General features: G+C 57.7%; 1 protein-coding gene across 1 annotated transcript in view; it reads left to right on the forward strand.

The window, feature by feature from the left end:
• Nucleotides 1-5,471: 5,471 nt before the first annotated feature.
• The window catches only part of EPHA8 (EPH receptor A8), a 33,848-nt gene continuing 31,966 nt past the window's right edge, over nt 5,472-7,353 (forward strand). Inside the window, exon 1 of the mRNA XM_011945532.1 lies at nt 5,472-5,532. The gene's annotated coding sequence lies outside the window, so the exon portion shown is untranslated. The remainder of the gene's footprint in view (nt 5,533-7,353) is intronic.

Genomic DNA, 7,353 nt, shown 5'->3' on the forward strand with positions numbered 1-7,353 from the left:
TCAACTTCCTTCGCATCGACCCTGAGCTCCAAGGCGGCTGGGATCCCTCGGTCCGGGGGGCAGGGGTGGCACCGCGGAAGAGAGCCGGGATTAAGGGACAGAGCGGTGGAGATGGGAACCCGCCAGCTTGAGGAAGAGGGACAGGTACTGGGGACTGGGGGACAGTGGGAAAGGACAGGAGACAGGACTGAGGGATGTGCAGCTGGGGACAGAAAACTGAGGGCCAGGGACAAGGGGACAGGACTGGACAGAAGACAAGAGAAGAGGTAAGGAGGAAAGGGTACAGTGAGATAGGGCAAGGAAGAGGGTTGGGGACAGAGAACGTGGGGGTAGGCACTACGGATGGAGAGACAGGAGAATGGAAGAGGAGGTTCAGAGGTCGGAAGGAAAAGGGGGTGGGGACGCATTGAGAGATAGGAGCCAGGCGCTGAGAAACGGGACCCCGGAGAGCAGGACGGGCTTTGAGGGGAGGCAGGAAGGAGGGGCAGGGAATGAGAGTCTGGGAGAGGGGTCAGGACCCGAGGGCCACAGTCTGGCGATGGGCTGGGGAGAAGAAGCGAGGGCAGGGAAGTTCCAACTGGAGGAGAGGCAGCTTCGTGGGCAGTGGGAGCGGCTTGGGGAGGAGAGGGCTGGGGGATGGGGAGGCCACAGAGAGACTGAGGTAGGCAGGCCCCAGACAGCAAAGTCTTGTCGGAGAAGGCTGGGATGGCAGGGTCACTCTGGGGCCCCGTGTGGGAGGAAGGATTGGGGTGGGAAGGTGCACTGAGTCGTTGGGACCCAAAAGGTCTGGGAAATGACTTCTGGTGGTGGGGAGACAAGAAAAGCTGAGAGGGAGCACCCAAGCCTCCCATCCACACACCCCTTAGCTCCCTGGAGACCCCAGCTCCATCCAGCTCAGGAGGTTTCCCTGGGTCCCACTCCCCACACCCCAATCCCTGCCCTGGTCCTCCTCTGTTCCCATAGCTCTGCCCCAAGGAAGCCAGAGCATCTCTGTGCAGGCTCCTGGGCTGACGATGTCCAGGGACCAGAGCTGGGTCCTCAACCCTGCCAGGATGAACTTCCAGGTGTGAGCAAACTCCGAGCTGGTGCTGCTCTTCCACGCCCAGACCGACCACAGATCTGCCCTTCACGCACAGCTCACCGAGGTCCCACCCTACGCACAAGCACACACACAGGCTACTTGGGATTCACACTTGTGACTCAGGCCTGTAGAGGCTCACATGTGTGGTCAGTCTCCCCACCCCACATAACATCCACAGCCACACACACAGAAATGAAGCCAGTACACATGAGCACAAACACACATGTACATGCACGTACAGATGCATGCACATGCAAATATGCAACTCTGTGTCCACATATATACATCACACCACATATGTAAGGAGCCCGTCGCTTGCATTCATGCCCATGGAAATGCATGTGCACCAACAAACACACACAGACACAGATAAAATCATAGTCTCCCGTGAGCCCAGGACCCAGCATGGAGGGGCATGGCAGGGTGGCCGAGAGCTGAGATGCCGGCAGAGCAGAGCCAGGTGGGTGTAACAAGAAGCAGGTTCCCAGGCACCGGGAGAGGTCTGGGTTTGGGGGGTGCTGGGGAGTAGGAAAGGGGGCAGGGTTGGAATCTAAGAGGTCTTGGGGCCCTGGGAGCTGCGCCTGAGAAGACGGCTTTCCGAGGGTGGGTGGAGGGAAGGGGGCAGTTTGTTTGCCCAGCAGGCTCTGAGGAGCCCTCCATCAAGGTGCTGGGAGTTGGGTGATGCACCCCCAACCCCCTGCCTCAACTCTCTTCTCTGGGGAGGAGCCATCACCCTCTGGAATCACAGGCTGGTAGCCCCAGAGCCCCCTGAAGAGGGGGCTTGGACCAGGCTCATGTGCCAAGGACAAACCATGGTTCTGGGGAGGGGACCTGTGCAGCGGGGGGGGGGCGGGGAGCAGCTGAGGAAGAGGCAGGGTCTAGAGAGAGAGAGGCAGGTGGGAAAGTCTGTGTCCCGGGTGAAGGGAGGCATAGCCCAAGGGCGAGAGTCCACGCCCTCTCCGATCAATGCAGCAGGGTACCCCACAGCCAGGCACAGGTTACTCACGCGAGTCAGACAGCCATGGGGTGGAGACCTAGGACCTGAGTCCCATGTGGCGCATCTGGGAGTCCTCTCCAGCACTGTCCCTGGGCTGGTCTAGAACAACCACTGCCAGCCGAGGAGACTGTTGGAACTCGGGAGCGGGGGCTCTGCTCCCAGCTGGGTCTAGCAAAGGTGACAGGACCTTAGCCTGGCCAAATACCCCTACACCAGCCACTCTCAGAGCCTTTGTTGGGGCACCCGTGGGCCCAGGAAGGGCCCTGCACCTGCAGAGATGTCCCCTGACCCCTGCCAGGCCCAAGGCCGCTTATTGCTCTCTGGTGTGGTTTGTCCTCCACTTTGAGGTGATCTCCAAGGCATTCAGAATCCTGGCTGACATCCCCTGGCCACCCCGAATTCTCCAGCCTCACCATCATGCGCTGTGTCCTCAGGGAATGTAAATCAATTTAAGTATTAGTCTCAGCGAAATGGAATGGGGGAAGGCGACAGTGCTGGAGAAAAAAAGAAATCGCATAATGCCTTCTACAGTCCAACAGGAACGGCTTAGGAGTTATCTGTGTTTCCCAGAGCAGGAGAGGGACCCGTTTGATCCCCCCCAGAACAGCCTGGGCAGATAGGCCTAGGAGGGATGCCTGTGGACATCTTTCAGATAAGGAAACTGAGGCAGAGGGGTTAAGTGCTTCGCTTCACTGAAGGGCCCTGGGAGACCATGGAGTCCAATCCCCCTGGTTTGTAAGCGGGGAGATGGGCCCACAGGGGAGAACTGGCTTCCCAGTCCGGCAGCGCAAGAGGCGGGAGAGAGGCCCCCTGCGGTGACCAGAGGGTCTGAATTCCCAAGGGGACCCAGACCCAGGCTGAGTGGGCCTAATGCTGGCGTTCTCTTCAGCCCTGATCAAACCTCCTATGGACTTGGGGCTTCCTTCAAGGGACACTCTGCGTTTTCATCCGTTCAAGGGGACATGGATAGGGAAGGTGGAGATGGAGACAGAGGAAGAGGAGGGAGGGGAGGGACAGAGAAGGGTCTGGAATGAATTGGAACAAACAGCCCTGGAATCCTATAGCCCTTCCTGAGTCCGATAGAATCGACTTTTGACTTATCTTTGGATTATCTGAGCCCCCTGGCTGGTTGATCAAGAATCAGCTGCAGATAAGGTGGGGCTTCCCCGGGGAGGGTAGGGCCTGGAGAGCGGTGTCTGCAGGCGCTGAAGTCCGCACGTTCCAGGGGGAGAACCCTAAGCGGTGGATATCCACTCGGTGGCTCCAGGGTAGGGGCAAGTCTGGGCTGCATCCAGGCCAGGTCACGGAAGGGGCCCAGTCACCCCGAGACCTGTGTCTGGGATGCGGGGTGGGGCGGGGGGGCCCATACGTGTCCTTCCCTCATCGTCTCCCCAAACTCGGCTTTGCTGGTCTGGGGGAAACTGCAGTGCAGCCCCCTCCCCCTCCCACCAGCCAGCAGGAGGAGAGAGCTTGCCTGACCCAGTTTTTTCCACATTGCCTGAGAGGGAGGGAGGGAGGGAGGCGGGAAGCCTTCTCTCTGCCTCTGCCCCTGGTGTGGGGCCGGCTTGGGGAGGGGGACGTCCCTCTGCGGACATTCGCTCTGTCCCCTGATCCCAGGTGGCCCCTGGGGACCCAGGGGGGAATGCAGGGAGGAGCACGGAGAACCCCTCCCTAGTTCTGGCAGCCCCACTCCAGCTGGCCTCCTCTAGGGTCCCTGACGGTGGGGTGGGGAGGGTGAGAGGCAGGAGAAAATCAGCAAATAAGAGCATCTTCACTCCAGCATTTCCTGAGGACACTTGTCCCTGTCTTTGAGGGGCAGGCTTAGAGCTATGCAAATCTCAGGCAGAAAGACACCCAGCCTCCCTGTGGGAAAGTTCCAGGAGGGCTCCATCTTTAACCCCCGTCACCTGCCCAAGCCCGCTGACTGGGGTGATTAAAAGCCCATGGCTGTTGGCTGGGAGAGGAGGTTCATGGAAGGCAGAGTGAAAGAGAAAGCTGTGGGACTCTGGAGTCAAGGGCCTCTCATACAGCAATCACCAGCTAATCAAAAGGAAGCAGAGAGGTGAAGGGACTTAACCAAGGACACACAGCAGTTAGAGACGGCTAAAGCCTGAGCCCTGATTTCTAAACAGCATAATGCATCTGTATCACCTTAAATGAAGGAGTGATCACAAGGGATGTGGAGAGAGGTGGGGGGCGAGGGACTTAGAGAAGGGAAACTAGTGTTGTTAAGGACCAGCCCTGGCTCCAGGCTTTACATACTTTCTTGACCCTCATCCCACCCTTAGGTACTATGAACCCGTTTTACAGATGCGTAAATTGAGGGTCACCTGCTAATAAGTAGCTGCCTTGAGACATGGGCCCAGGAATGTCTGACCCCCAAGATGGGCTCTTTTCCCTACCATGTTGAGCTTGCAGGCTCTCCTTTGCAGAGGGCCTGACTTAGAGTAACTTGCCCTTTGGACTAGTGCTCCTTTCCCGCCGTGGAGACTACCCAGAGGTTCTGCTTCTCGGGCCTGAGCATCCAGGGATGGTGATGGCCTGCAGTTGCTAAAGCAGGTGCTCTGAATGCCAGCCCTGCCAGCTACACCTGTGGGGCTCTTGGCATATTCCTGGACCTCCCTGAGGTTCAGTTCTTTTATCTGTAAAATGGAGATAATAATGGCCGCCTCTCAGGTTGTTGGACGGGGGCGCAGATGAGGCATCTCAAGCTCCCCTTGCAGATACTGGCACATAGTACGTGCTCACTAAGAGGCAGCTCTTACCCCCCAAGCCCCTCCACACCAGATGTGCACAGAGGACATGCTAGACGCCAGGCACCATGCTGGGGGAACAGGGTAATTTTACTAAGCTGGGGCCAGTCCTCCGATGGGAGGTATGACTTTGCAGCATGGACCTGGAATGCCATCATGGCTCCTGCAGGAGACAAGGGTCAGGTCATCGTCACAAAAGCCCTGTTGGACCGAAATCGTTATCACCCCATTTTACAGAGGAGGAAGCTGAGGCTCAGGGAGGTGAGGGGACTTGCCCAGGGACACACAGCTCCTAAGTGGCACAACTGGGATTTTGAGGCCTGCCAGCCTCAAGCCCACCTCTTAACTATCCCACTGGGCCGCCAACCAAGGATGTCTGGCACTTGGAACAGCTTGTGCTCTGGGAGTTCAGAATATTACTTTTTGGCCAAGAGGCTGAGAGGAAGGCTTCAGGGAAGAGAACTTAAACTGGGCCTTCAAGGAGAGGGGAAGAGAGAAAGGGCATTCAGGCAGAGGGACCCGTGTGAGCTGTGTGCTGGGGGCTGAGTGTGGACCAGTGTAGCTGGGTCAGGCTGCGCTTGAGGAGCTGGGGAGAGGTTACAGGGGCCTGATGCCCTCTTGTCTCCTGTTTTACAGTGAATTTGCTGGACACATCGACCATCCACGGGGACTGGGGCTGGCTCACGTATCCGGCTCATGGTGTAAGTGATGGGCAGTGGGGACAATGTCATCCCCCTGTGAGCAGAGAGAGGCGACCACTCACAGAGTCTGCATGAGATCGATCAAAGGAAGCAGAGGCCCAGAGAGGTCAAGAGACTTACCCAAGGGCACACAGCAGTTAGTGCTGCTGATCTCTGAACAGTTTAGTGCATCCAGACCCTTGAGATTACAGAACCAACCCTGGCAACAGATCCCTGATTCTTCAAGTCTGAGGCCCTAGGTCCGGGGATCCCCATGGCTGCATCCTACAGATTCATGAGGTGCCAGGCCAGGACTAAAGAAGGCCAGCCAGGCCTTCCTGCCTTCTGGGTTGCTCCCTCCCTCCCAGCTGCCCTGGCCTCACCAGTCCTCCGACCTCTGGAGTCTCTGCTTGTCTCTCTCCCCAAGTGGCCAGGTTCCCAGGCCTCCATGGTGACTCTGGACTCAGCCTTCAGGTTGCTGTGGGTAATGTGCTCACAGACCATGCCCCCATCCTCCTGGGGAGGAGCTGCAGTGAGCAGGCTGCACTGCCCCGTCCCTCTGCTTCTCTTCTCTGAATCCTGCGGGGGCAGGGCAGTAGAGTAGGAGTGAGCCCACGAGCCTGGTGAGATCTCGGCTCTGCCCTTGACAAGCAGGTGGCCTTGGGTCACCACTTCACCTCTCTGAGTCTCAGTTTCCCCATCTATAGAAAGGGACAAGCCTGTGACAACCTCCTAGGTCTACGGCAGGGCGAGAGCAGATGACGCAGTCTTGGCACTGAGTCTGGCACAGGGTGAGCCCTCAATGAACGTGGGCTTTTATGATAATCTTTAGCATTGTTACGTGTATTATCTCACACAGTTACCATCACATGAACTTCCTCTCACCAGGGTGCTCAGAAACACACACATGCACACACACGCATGCGTGTACACACACGTGCACACATCCCTGCCGCGGACACGAGCACATGGTGCATACCTGAGTTCTGTCATGTCCACGTTCAGCTTCTATGGCTGTGAGGACAGGGGGATAATAATATTAATGATGATGATGATCATGTCACCAACAGTTAACACTTATGAAGGGCCTTTCTTGACTTTGGGTAGAGATTTCATCTGGGCCTTTTGTGGGGGGCCTGTGGTTGGAAGTCTAGACATGGCCCCGCTCCTCTCTCTCTGGGTGTCTGGTCACCAGGCAGCAGTGAGCTGAGCCTGTTGTCAGCCCTCATGCACTGGGCTCCTGGGAGCTGGGAGCGGGCCACATGGCCCTGGCTCTCCAGGTCCCTGAGTCTGGAGAAAGCCCTCATCATCTGAGCCAGCAGGTGTGCCTTTACCTCGCAGCGTGTCAGTCCCCCGCTCTGTAAAACGCTCCTTGGTGTGGCTGTCTTCCCCGCGTGAGTGTGGTGTGGAAGGCTTTGGTGCAGCGAGCTGGCCGCAGTGTCAGGGTTCCACCTGTGAGGAGATGGGTCCTGGTTCCCCCCTCACTGCATGGCGGTTGGCTGAGTTGGCATTCCCCTGAGTCCCAGCAGCTAGGAGGGCACACCTGGGCCCTGGCTGGCTCCGGGGTATCTTTATCCTGCCCAGAGCATTGGACTTGGTGTTTAGGGTAGCGAGGAATTGTCAGGGTTTTCAGGAGGTGGGGAGCATGGCTGGCCTCGTGTTTTGGACGCTCACACTGGCAGTCGCAGGTGGGTTTTCGTGCAGGGCACTCTAAAGCATAGCTCAGCATTCTGGCATTGCATTCGCCAGTTAGAACAAATCAGGCAACTTCACTGAGCTCTGAGCAGGTCACAGGCATGATCTCATCACTCCCCACAACCAATCCTTGAGGTGGGTGCAGCC

This window comes from Colobus angolensis, unplaced genomic scaffold (assembly GCF_000951035.1).
Source record: "Colobus angolensis palliatus isolate OR3802 unplaced genomic scaffold, Cang.pa_1.0 Scaffold240, whole genome shotgun sequence".
NCBI lineage: Eukaryota > Metazoa > Chordata > Mammalia > Primates > Cercopithecidae > Colobus > Colobus angolensis.